This window comes from Eptatretus burgeri, chromosome 9, assembly GCF_056783735.1.
Source record: "Eptatretus burgeri isolate ZD-2024b chromosome 9, Ebu_testis_v1, whole genome shotgun sequence".
In the NCBI taxonomy this organism is placed as follows: domain Eukaryota; kingdom Metazoa; phylum Chordata; class Myxini; order Myxiniformes; family Myxinidae; genus Eptatretus; species Eptatretus burgeri.
Window position 1 is genome coordinate 2,559,405 of NC_140969.1, and position 14,608 is coordinate 2,574,012.

Consider the following 14,608-nt stretch of genomic DNA (forward strand, 5'->3'; position numbering starts at 1 on the left):
TAAACATCATCATATCCTCATTAACAACTCGGTTTTAAACATCATCATATCCTCATTAACAACTCGGTTTTAAACCTCATCATCTCCTCATTAACAACTCGGTTTTAAACCTCATCATATCCTCATTAACAACTCGGTTTTAAACATCATCATATCCTCATTAACAACTCGGTTTTAAACATCATCATATCCTCATAAACAACTCGGTTTAAAACATCATCATATCCTCATGATCAACTCGGTTAAAAACATCATCATATCCTCATGATCAACTCGGTTAAAAACATCATCATATCCTCATTAACAACTCGGTTTAAAACATCATCATATCCTCATTAACAACTCGGTTTAAAACATCATCATATCCTCATGATCAACTCGGTTTAAAACATCATCATATCCTCATGATCAACTCGGTTTAAAACATCATCATATCCTCATTAACAACTCGGTTTAAAACATCATCATATCCTCATGATCAACTCGGTTTAAAACATCATCATATCCTCATGATCAACTCGGTTTAAAACATCATATCCTCATTAACAACTCGGTTTTAAACAACATCATATCCTCATTAACAACCCGGTTTTAAACCTCATCAACTCGGTTTTAAACATCATCATATCCTCATTAACAACTCGGTTTTAAACATCATCATATCCTCATTAACAACTCGGTTTTAAACCTCATCATCTCCTCATTAACAACTCGGTTTTAAACCTCATCATATCCTCATTAACAACTCGGTTTTAAACATCATCATATCCTCATAAACAACTCGGTTTAAAACATCATCATATCCTCATGATCAACTCGGTTAAAAACATCATCATATCCTCATGATCAACTCGGTTAAAAACATCATCATATCCTCATTAACAACTCGGTTTAAAACATCATCATATCCTCATGATCAACTCGGTTTAAAACATCATCATATCCTCATGATCAACTCGGTTTAAAACATCATATCCTCATTAACAACCCGGTTTTAAACCTCATCATATCCTCATTATCAACTCGGTTTTAAACACCATCATATCCTCATTAACAACTCGGTTTTAAACCTCATCATATCCTCATTAACAACTCGGTTTTAAACCTCATCATATCCTCATTAACAACTCGGTTTTAAACTTCATCATATCCTCATTAACAACTCGGTTTTAAACATCATCATATCCTCATTAACAACTCGGTTTTAAACCTCATCATATCCTCATTAACAACTCGGTTTTAAACATCATCATATCGTCATTAACAACTTGGTTTAAAACATCATATCCTCATTAACAACTCGGTTTAAAACATCATATCCTCAGTAACAACTCGGTTTAAAACATCATCATATCCTCAGTAACAACTCGGTTTTAAACATCATCATATCGTCATTAACAACTCGGTTTACAACACCATCATATCCTCATTAACAACTCGGTTTTAAACCTCATCATATCCTCATTAACAACTCGGTTTTAAACATCATCATATCCGCATTAACAACCCGGTTTTAAACCTCATCATATCCTCATTAACAACTCGGTTTTAAACCTCATCATATCCTCATTAACAACTCGGTTTTAAACATCATCATCAACAACTTGGTTTAAAACATCATCATATCCTCATGAACAACTCGGTTTAAAACATCATATCCTCAGTAACGACTCGGTTTTAAACATCATCATATCCTCATTAACAACTCGGTTTTAAACATCATATCCTCATTAACAACGGTTTAAAACATCATATCCTCAGTAACAACTCGGTTTTAAACATCATCATATGCTCATTAACAACTCGGTTTAAAACATCATCATATCCTCATGATCAACTCGGTTTAAAACATCATCATATCCTCATTAACAACTCGGTTTAAAACCTCATTATATCCTCATTAACTACTCGGTTTTAAACCTCATCATATCCTCATTAACAACTCGGTTTTAAACCTCATCATATCCTCATTAACAACTCGGTTTAAAACCTCATTATATCCTCATTAACTACTCGGTTTTAAACCTCATCATATCCTCATTAACAACTCGGTTTTAAACCTCATCATATCCTCATTAACAACTCTGTTTAAAACATCATATCCTCATTAACAACTCGGTTTAAAACATCATATCCTCAGAAACAACTCGGTTTTAAACATCATCATATCCTCATTAACAACTCGGTTTTAAACCTCATCATATCCTCATTAACAACTCGGTTTAAAACATCATCATATCCTCATTAACAACTCGGTTTAAAACATCATATCCTCAGAAACAACTCGGTTTTAAACATCATCATATCCTCATTAACAACTCGGTTTTAAACCTCATCATATCCTCATTAACAACTCGGTTTTAAACCTCATCATATCCTCATTAACAACTCGGTTTTAAACATCATCATATCCTCATTAACAACTCGGTTTTAAACATCATATGCTCATTAACAACTCGGTTTTAAACCTCATCATATCCTCATTAACAACTCGGTTTAAAACATCATCATATCCTCATTAACAACTCGGTTTTAAACATCATCATATCCTCATTAACAACTCGGTTTAAAACATCATCATATCCTCATTAACAACTCGGTTTAAACTTTAAAACATCATCATATCCTCATTAACAACTTCGTTAAAAACATCATCATATCCTCATTAACAACTCGGTTTAAAACATCATCATATCCTCATTAACAACTCGGTTTAAAACATCATCATATCCTCATTAACAACTCGGTTTTAAACCTCATCATATCCTCATTAACAACGCGGTTTTAAACCTCATCATATCCTCATTAACAACTCGGTTTTAAACCTCATCATATCCTCATTAACAAATCGGTTTTAAACATCATCATATCGTCATTAACAACTCGGTTTTAAACATCATCATATCCTCATTAACAACTCGGTTTTAAACATCATCATATCCTCATTAACAACTCGGTTTTAAACATCATCATATCCTCATTAACAACTCCGTTTAAAACATCATCATATCCTCATTAACAACTCCGTTTAAAACATCATCATATCCTCATTAACAACTCGGTTTAAAACATCATCATATCCTCATGATCAACTCGGTTTAAAACATCATCATATCCTCATTAACAACCCGGTTTAAAACATCATATCCTCATTAACAACCCGGTTTTAAACCTCATCATATCCTCATTAACAACTCGGTTTTAAACATCATCATATCCTCATTAACAACTCGGTTTTAAACATCATCATATCCTCATTAACAACTCGGTTTTAAACCTCATCATATCCTCATTAACAACTCGGTTTTAAACATCATCATATCCTCATTAACAACTCGGTTTTAAACCTCATCATATCCTCATTAACAACTCGGTTTTAAACCATCATATCCTCCTTAACAACTCGGTTTTAAACATCATCATAACCTCATTAACAACTCGGTTTTAAACATCATCATATCCTCATTAACAACTCGGTTTAAAACATCATCATATCCTCATTAACAACTCGGTTTTAAACATCATCATAACCTCATTAACAACTCGGTTTTAAACATCATCATATCCTCATTAACAACTCGGTTTAAAACATCATCTTATCCTCATTAACAACCCGGTTTTAAACCTCATCATATCCTCATTAACAACCCGGTTTTAAACATCATCATATCCGCATTAACAACCCGGTTTTAAACCTCATCATATCCTCATTAACAACTCGGTTTTAAACCTCATCATATCCTCATTAACAACTCGGTTTTAAACCTCATCATATCCTCATTAACAACTCGGTTTAAAACATCATCAATTCCTCATGATCAACTCGGTTTAAAACATCATCATATCCTCATTAACAACTCGGTTTAAAACATCATATCCTCATTAACAACCCGGTTTTAAACCTCATCATATACTCATTAACAACTCGGTTTTAAACATCATCATATCCTCATTAACAACTCGGTTTTAAACATCATCATAACCTCATTAACAACTCGGTTTAAAACATCATCTTATCCTCAGTAACAACTCGGTTTTAAACATCATCATATCCTCATTAACAACTCGGTTTTAAACATCATCATATCCTCATTAACAACTCGGTTTTAAACATCATCATATCCTCATTAACAATTCGGTTTAAAACATCATATCCTCATTAATAACCCGGTTTTAAACCTCATCATATCCTCATTAACAACTCGGTTTTAAACATCATCATATCCTCATGAACAACTCGGTTTTAAACATCATCATAACCTCATTAACAACTCGGTTTAAAACATCATCTTATCCTCAGTAACAACTCGGTTTTAAACATCATCATATCCTCATTAACAACTCGGTTTTAAACATCATCATATCCTCATTAACAACTCGGTTTTAAACATCATCATATCCTCATTAACAACTCGGTTGAAAACATCATATCCTCAGTCACAACTCGGTTTTAAACATCATCATATCCTCATTAACAACTCGGTTTTAAACCTCATCATATCCTCATTAACAACTCGGTTTTAAACCTCATCATATCCTCATTAACAACTCGGTTTTAAACCTCATCATATCCTCATTAACAACTCGGTTTTAAACCTCATCATAACCTCATTAACAACTCGGTTTTAAACCTCATCATATCCTCATTAACAACTCGGTTTTAAACATCATATGCTCATTAACAACTCGGTTTAAAACATCATCATATCCTCATGATCAACTCGGTTTAAAACATCATCATATCCTCATTAACAACTCGGTTTAAAACATCATCATATCCTCATTCACAACTCGGTTTTAAACCTCATCATATCCTCATTAACAACTCGGTTTTAAACCTCATCATATCCTCATTAACAACTCGGTTTTAAACCTCATCATATCCTCATTAACAACTCGGTTTTAAACCTCATCATATCCTCATTAACAACTCGGTTTTAAACCTCATCAATATCCTCATTAACAACTCGGTTTTAAACCTCATCATATCCTCATTAACAACTCGGTTTTAAACCTCATCATATCCTCATTAACAACTCGGTTTTAAACCTCATCATATCCTCATTAACAACTCGGTTTTAAACCTCATCATATCCTCATTAACAACTCCGTTTAAAACATCATCATAGCCTCATTAACAACGGTTTTAAACCTCATCATATCCTCATTAACAACTCGGTTTTAAACCTCATCATATCCTCATTAACAACTCCGTTTAAAACATCATCATATCCTCATTAACAACTCGGTTTTAAACCTAATCATATCCTCATTAACAACGCGGTTTTAAACCTCATCATATCCTCATTAACAACTCGGTTTTAAACCTCATCATATCCTCATTAACAACTCGGTTTAAAACATCATCATATCCTCATTAACAACTCGGTTTTAAACATCATCATATCCTCATTAACAACTCCGTTTAAAACATCATCATATCCTCATTAACAACTCGGTTTAAAACATCATCATATCCTCATTAACAACTCGGTTTAAAACATCATATCCTCAGTAACAACCCGGTTTTAAACCTCATCATATCCTCATTAACAACTCGGTTTTAAACATCATCATATCCTCATTAACAACTCGGTTTTAAACATCATCATCTCCTCATTAACAACTCGGTTTTAAACCTCATCATATCCTCATTAACAACTCGGTTTTAAACCTCATCATATCCTCATTAACAACTCGGTTTTAAACATCATCATAACCTCATTAACAACTCGGTTTAAAACATCATCTTATCCTCATTAACAACCCGGTTTTAAACCTCATCATATCCTCATTAACAACTCGGTTATAAACATCATCATATCCGCATTAACAACCCGGTTTTAAACCTCATCATATCCTCATTAACAACTCGGTTTTAAACCTCATCATATCCTCATTAACAACTCGGTTTTAAACATCATCATATCCTCATTAACAACTCCGTTTAAAACATCATCATATCCTCATTAACAACTCGGTTTAAAACATCATCATATCCTCATTAACAACTCGGTTTAAAACATCATCATATCCTCATGATCAACTCGGTTTAAAACATCATCATATCCTCATTAACAACTCGGTTTAAAACATCATATCCTCAGTAACAACCCGGTTTTAAACCTCATCATATCCTCATTAACAACTCGGTTTTAAACATCATCATATCCTCATTAACAACTCGGTTTTAAACATCATCATATCCTCATTAACAACTCGGTTTTAAACCTCATCATATCCTCATTAACAACTCGGTTTTAAACCTCATCATATCCTCATTAACAACTCGGTTTTAAACATCATCATAACCTCATTAACAACTCGGTTTAAAACATCATCTTATCCTCATTAACAACCCGGTTTTAAACCTCATCATATCCTCATTAACAACTCGGTTATAAACATCATCATATCCGCATTAACAACCCGGTTTTAAACCTCATCATATCCTCATTAACAACTCAGTTTTAAACATCATCATATCGTCATCAACAACTTGGTTTAAAACATCATCATATCCTCATTAACAACTCGGTTTAAAACATCATATCCTCAGTAACAACTCGGTTTTAAACATCATCATATCCTCATTAACAACTCGGTTTTAAACATCATATCCTCATTAACAACTCGGTTTAAAACATCATATCCTCAGTAACAACTCGGTTTTAAACATCATTATATGCTCATTAACAACTCGGTTTAAAACATCATCATATCCTCATGATCAACTCGGTTTAAAACATCATCATATCCTCATTAACAACTCGGTTTAAAACCTCATCATATCCTCATTAACAACTCGGTTTTAAACCTCATCATATCCTCATTAACAACTCGGTTTTAAACCTCATCATATCCTCATTAATAACTCGGTTTTAAACATCATCATATCCTCATTAACAACTCGGTTTAAAACATCATATCCTCAGTAACAACTCGGTTTTAAACATCATAATATCCTCATTAACAACTCGGTTTTAAACCTCATCATATCCTCATTAACAACTCGGTTTTAAACCTCATCATATCCTCATTAACAACTCGGTTTTAAACCTCATCATATCCTCATTAACAACTCGGTTTTAAACATCATCATATCCTCATTAACAACTCGGTTTTAAACCTCATCATATCCTCATTAACAACTCGGTTTAAACTTTAAAACATCATCATATCCTCATTAACAACTCGGTTTAAACTTTAAAACATCATCATATCCTCATTAACAACTTGGTTAAAAACATCATCATATCCTCATTAACAACTCGGTTTAAAACATCATATCCTCATTAACAACTCGGTTTTAAACCTCATCATATCCTCATTAACAACGCGGTTTTAAACCTCATCATATCCTCATTAACAACTCGGTTTTAAACCTCATCATATCCTCATGAACAAATCGGTTTTAAACATCATCATATCGTCATTAACAACTCGGTTTTAAACATCATCATATCCTCATTAACAACTCGGTTTAAAACATCATCATATCCTCATTAACAACTCGGTTTTAAACATCATCATATCCTCATTAACAACTCGGTTTAAAACATCATATCCTCAGTCACAACTCGGTTTTAAACATCATCATATCCTCATTAACAACTCGGTTTTAAACATCATCATATCCTCATTAACAACTCGGTTTTAAACCTCATCATATCCTCATTAACAACTCGGTTTTAAACATCATATGCTCATTAACAACTCGGTTTAAAACATCATCATATCCTCATTCACAACTCTGTTTTAAACCTCATCATATCCTCATTAACAACTCGGTTTTAAACCTCATCATATCCTCATTAACAACTCGGTTTTAAACCTCATCATATCCTCATTAACAACTCGGTTTTAAACCTCATCATATCCTCATTAACAACTCGGTTTTAAACCTCATCATATCCTCATTAACAACTCGGTTTTAAACCTCATCATATCCTCATTAACAACTCGGTTTTAAACATCATCATATCCTCATTAACAACTCGGTTTAAAACATCATCATATCCTCATTAACAACTCGGTTTAAAACATCATCATATCCTCATTAACAACTCGGTTTAAAACATCACCATATCCTCATTAACAACTCGGTTTAAAACATCATCATTTCCTCATTAACAACTCGGTTTAAAACATCATCATATCCTCATTAACAACTCGGTTTAAAACATCACCATATCCTCATTAACAACTCGGTTTAAAACATCATCATATCCTTATTAACAACTCGGTTTAAAACATCATCATATCCTCATTAACAACTCGGTTTAAAACATCATCATATCCTCATTAACAACTCGGTTTAAAACATCATATCCTCAGTAACAACTCGGTTTAAAACATCATCATATCCTCATGATCAACTCGGTTTAAACATCATCATATCCTCATGATCAACTCGGTTTAAAACATCATCATATCCTCATTAACAACTCGGTTTTAAACCTCATCATATCCTCATTAACAACTCGGTTTAAAACATCATCATATCCTCATTAACAACTCGGTTTTAAACATCATCATATCCTCATTAACAACTCGGTTTTAAACATCATCATATCCTCATTAACAACTCGGTTTAAAACATCATCATATCCTCATTAACAACTCGGTTTAAAACATTATTTCCTCATTAACAACTCGGTTTAAAACATCATCATATCCTCAGTAACAACTCGGTTTTAAACATCATATCCTCATGATCAACTCGGTTTAAAACCTCATCATATCCTCATTAACAACTCGGTTTAAAACCTCATCACATCCTCATTAACAACTCGGTTTAAAACCTCATCACATCCTCATTAACAACTCGGTTTAAAACATCATCATATCCTCATTAACAACTCGGTTTAAAACATCATCATATCCTCATTAACAACTCGGTTTTAAACCTCATCATATCCTCATTAACAACTCGGTTTACAACATCATCATATCGTCATTAACAACTCGGTTTAAAACATCATCATATCGTCATTGACAACTCGGTTTAAAACATCATCATATCCTCATTAACAACTCGGTTTAAAACATCATCATATCCTCATTAACAACTCGGTTTAAAACATCATCATATCCTCATTAACAACTCGGTTTAAAACATTATTTCCTCATTAACAACTCGGTTTAAAACATCATCATATCCTCAGTAACAACTCGGTTTTAAACATCATCATATCCTCATGATCAACTCGGTTTAAAACCTCATCACATCCTCATTAACAACTCGGTTTAAAACCTCATCACATCCTCATTAACAACTCTGTTTAAAACCTCATCATATCCTCATTAACAACTCGGTTTAAAACCTCATCACATCCTCATTAACAACTCGGTTTAAAACATCATCATATAGTCAGTAACAACTCGGTTTAAAACATCATCATCATATCCTCATTAACAACTCGGTTTAAAACATCATCATATCCTCATTAACAACTCGGTTTTAAACCTCATCATATCCTCATTAACAACTCGGTTTACAACATCATCATATCGTCATTAACAACTCGGTTTAAAACATCATCATATCCTTATTAACAACTCGGTTTAAAACATCATCATATCGTCATTGACAACTCGGTTTAAAACATCATCATATCCTCATTAACAACTCGGTTTAAAACATCATCATATCCTCATTAACAACTCGGTTTAAAACATCATCATATCCTCATTAACAACTCGGTTTAAAACATTATTTCCTCATTAACAACTCGGTTTAAAACATCATCATAAACTCAGTAACAACTCGGTTTTAAACATCATCATATCCTCATGATCAACTCGGTTTAAAACCTCATCATATCCTCATTAACAACTCGGTTTAAAACCTCATCACATCCTCATTAACAACTCGGTTTAAAACCTCATCACATCCTCATTAACAACTCTGTTTAAAACCTCATCATATCCTCATTAACAACTCGGTTTAAAACCTCATCACATCCTCATTAACAACTCGGTTTAAAACATCATCATATAGTCAGTAACAACTCGGTTTAAAACATCATCATATCCTCATTAACAACTCGGTTTAAAACATCATCATATCCTCATTAACAACTCGGTTTTAAACCTCATCATATCCTCATTAACAACTCGGTTTACAACATCATCATATCCTTATTAACAACTCGGTTTAAAACATCATCATATCGTCATTGACAACTCGGTTTAAAACATCATCATATCCTCATTAACAACTCGGTTTAAAACATCATCATATCCTCATTAACAACTCGGTTTAAAACATCATCATATCCTTATTAACAACTCGGTTTAAAACATCATCATATAGTCATTAACAACTCGGTTTAAAACATCATCATTAACAACTCGGTTTAAAACATCATCATATCGTCATTCACAACTCGGTTTAAAACATCATCATATCCTCATTAACAACTCGGTTTAAACTTTAAAACATCATCATATCCTCATTAACAACTCGGTTTAAAACATCATCATATGCTCATTAACAACTTGGTTTAAAACATCATCATATCCTCATTAACAACTCGGTTTAAAACATCATATCCTCATTAACAACTCGGTTTAAAACATCATCATATCCTCATTAACAACTCGGTTTAAACTTTAAAACATCATCATATCCTCATTAACAACTCGGTTTAAAACATCATCATATCCTCATTAACAACCCGGTTTTAAACCTCATCATATCCTCATTAACAACTCGGTTTTAAACCTCATCATATCCTCATTAACAACTCGGTTTAAAACATCATCATATCGTCATTAACAACTCGGTTTAAAACCTCATCATATCCTTATTAACAACTCGGTTTAAAACATCATCATATCCTTATTAACAACTCGGTTTAAAACATCATCATATCCTCATTAACAACTCGGTTTAAAACATCTTCATATCCTCATTAACAACTCGGTTTAAAACATCATCATATCCTCATTAACAACTCCGTTTAAAACATCATCATATCCTCATTAACAACTCGGTTTAAAACATCATCATATCCTTATTAACAACTCGGTTTAAAACATCATATCGCCATTAACAACTCAGTTTAAAACATAATCATATCCTCATTAACAACTCGGTTTAAAACATCATCATATCGTCATTAACAACTCGGTTTAAAACATCATCATATCCTCATTAACAACTCGGTTTAAAACATCATCATATCCTCATTAACAACTCGGTTTAAAACATCATCATATCGTCATTAACAACTCGGTTTAAAACCTCATCATATCCTCATTAACAACTCGGTTTAAAACATCATCATATCCTCATTAACAACTCGGTTTGAAACATCATCATATCCTCATTAACACTCGGTTTTAAACCTCATCAACAAATCGGTTTAAAACCTCATCATATCCTCATTAACAACTCGGTTTAAAACATCATCATATCCTCATTAACAACTCCGTTTAAAACATCATCATATCCTCATTAACAACTCGGTTTAAAACATCATCATATCCTCATTAACAACTCGGTTTAAAACATCATCATATCCTCATTAACAACTCGGTTTAAAACATCATACCCTCATTAAATCGGTTCTAAACCTCATCATATTCTCATTAACTCGGTTTAAAACCTCATCATAATCCCATTAACAACTCGGTTTAAAACCTCATCATATCCTCATTAACAACTCGGTTTAAAACCTCATCTCCTCAGTAACATCTCTGTTTAAAACCTCATCATCTCTCAGTAATGACTCAGTAGATAACCTCATTTCCTCAGTCATGATTCGGTTTAACACCTCATCATCTCCTCAATAAAAAAGATCATCATTTCCTCAGTAATGACTCGGTTTAAAACCTCATCATCCCCTCAGTTACAACTCTGTTTAAAACCTCATCATCCCCTCCGTAATGACTCTGTTTAAAACATCATCATATCCTCAGTAACGACTCGGTTTAAAACATCATATCCTCATTAACTCGGTTCTAAACCTCATCATATTCTCATTAACAACTCGGTTTAAAACCTCATCATAATCCCATTAACAACTCGGTTTAAAACCTCATCATATCCTCATTAACAACTCGGTTTAAAACCTCATCTCCTCAGTAACATCTCTGTTTAAAACCTCATCATCTCTCAGTAATGACTCAGTAGATAACCTCATTTCCTCAGTCATGACTCGGTTTAACACCTCATCATCTCCTCAATAAAAAAGATCATCATTTCCTCAGTAATGACTCGGTTTAAAACCTCATCATCCCCTCAGTTACAACTCTGTTTAAAACCTCATCATCCCCTCCGTAATGACTCGGTTTAAAACATCATCATACCCTCAGTAACGACTCGGTTTAAAACCTCATCATATCCTCAATATAAAACCTCATCTCCTCAGTATAAAAGATCATTATCTCCTAAATATAAAACCTCATCATATCCTCAGTTTAAAAGATCATCATCTCCTCAATATAAAACCTCATCATCTCCACAGTATAAAAGATCATCATCTCCTCAATATAAAACCTCATCATCTCCTCAATATAAAACCACATCATCACCTCAGTATAAAAGATCATCACCTCCTCAATATAAAACCTCATCATTTCCTCAGTATAAAAGATCATCATCTCTTCAATATAAAACCTCATCATCTCCTATGTATAAAAGATCATCATCTCCTCAATATAAAACCACATCATCACCTCAGTATAAAAGATCATCACCTCCTCAATATAAAAGATCATCAAATCCCTCAATATAAAACCACATCATCTCCTCAATATAAAACATCATCACAACCTCAATATAAAACCTCATCATATCCTCAATATAAAACCTCATCATCTCCGCAGTATAAAAGATCATCATCTCCTCAATATAAAAGATCATCATCTCCTCAGTATAAAACCTCATCATATCCTCAATATAAAACCTCATCATCTCCGCAGTATAAAAGATCATCATCTCCTCAATATAAAAGATCATCATCTCCTCAATATAAAACCACATCTCCTCAACATAAAACCACATCATCTCCTCAATATAAAACCTCATCATCGCCTCAGTATAAAACTTCATCATATCCTCAATATAAAACCTCATCATCTCCGCAGTATAAAAGATCATCATCTCCTCAATATAAAAGATCATCATCTCCTCAGTATAAAACCTCATCATATCCTCAATATAAAACCTCATCATCTCCGCAGTATAAAAGATCATCATCTCCTCAATATAAAACCTCATCATCTCCGCAGTATAAAAGATCATCATATCCTCAATATAAAACCTCATCATCTCCGCAGTATAAAAGATCATCATCTCCTCAGTATAAAACCTCATCATATCCTCAATATAAAACCTCATCATCTCCGCAGTATAAAAGATCATCATTTCCTCAATATAAAACCTCATCATCTCCGCAGTATAAAAGATCATCATCTCCTCAATATAAAACCTCATCATATCCTCAATATAAAACCACATCATCACCTCAGTATAAAAGATCATCATCTCAATATAAAACCTCATCATCTCCTCAGTATAAAAGATCATCATATCCTCAATATAAAACCACATCATCTCCTCAGTATAAAACCACATCATCTCCTCAGTATAAAAGATCATCATATCCTCAATATAAAACCTCATAATCTCCTCAGTATAAAAGATAATCATACCCGCAATATAAAAGATCATCATCTCCTCAGTATAAAAGATCATCATCTCCTCAGTATAAAAGATCATCATCTCCTCAGTATAAAACCTCATCATATCCTCAATATAAAACCTCATCATCTCCGCAGTATAAAAGATCATCATCTCCTCAATATAAAAGATCATCATCTCCTCAGTATAAAACCTCATCATATCCTCAATATAAAACCTCATCATCGCCGCAGTATAAAAGATCATCATCTCCTCAATATAAAACCTCATCATCTCCGCAGTATAAAAGATCATCATCTCCTCAATATAAAAGATCATCATCTCCTCAATATAAAACCACATCTCCTCAACATAAAACCACATCATCTCCTCAATATAAAACCTCATCATCGCCTCAGTATAAAACTTCATCATATCCTCAATATAAAACCTCATCATCTCCGCAGTATAAAAGATCATCATCTCCTCAATATAAAAGATCATCATCTCCTCAGTATAAAACCTCATCATATCCTCAATATAAAACCTCATCATCTCCGCAGTATAAAAGATCATCATCTCCTCAATATAAAACCTCATCATCTCCGCAGTATAAAAGATCATCATATCCTCAATATAAAACCTCATCATCTCCGCAGTATAAAAGATCATCATCTCCTCAGTATAAAACCTCATCATATCCTCAATATAAAACCTCATCATCTCCGCAGTATAAAAGATCATCATTTCCTCAATATAAAACCTCATCATCTCCGCAGTATAAAAGATCATCATCTCCTCAATATAAAACCTCATCATATCCTCAATATAAAACCTCATCATCTCCGCAGTATAAAAGATCATCATCTCCTCAGTATAAAACCTCATCATCTCCTCAATATAAAACCTTATCATCTCCTCAATATAAAACCACATCATCACCTCAGTATAAAAGATCATCATCTCAATATAAAA

The 14,608-nt window shown here is 33.1% G+C and overlaps 1 protein-coding gene across 12 annotated transcripts in view; it reads right to left on the reverse strand.

Moving 5' to 3' along the window:
* Positions 1–14,608, reverse strand: part of LOC147019430 (putative E3 ubiquitin-protein ligase RNF144A) — a 126,251-nt gene that overhangs the window by 106,551 nt on the left and 5,092 nt on the right. Inside the window, exon 1 of one of the 12 annotated variants that reach the window (XM_085893912.1) lies at positions 12,544–12,566. The exons of the other annotated variants lie outside the window; for them this stretch is intronic. The gene's annotated coding sequence lies outside the window, so the exon portion shown is untranslated. Of the gene's footprint in view, positions 1–12,543; positions 12,567–14,608 lie in introns of those variants that run through there. 12 annotated transcript variants of the gene reach the window in all.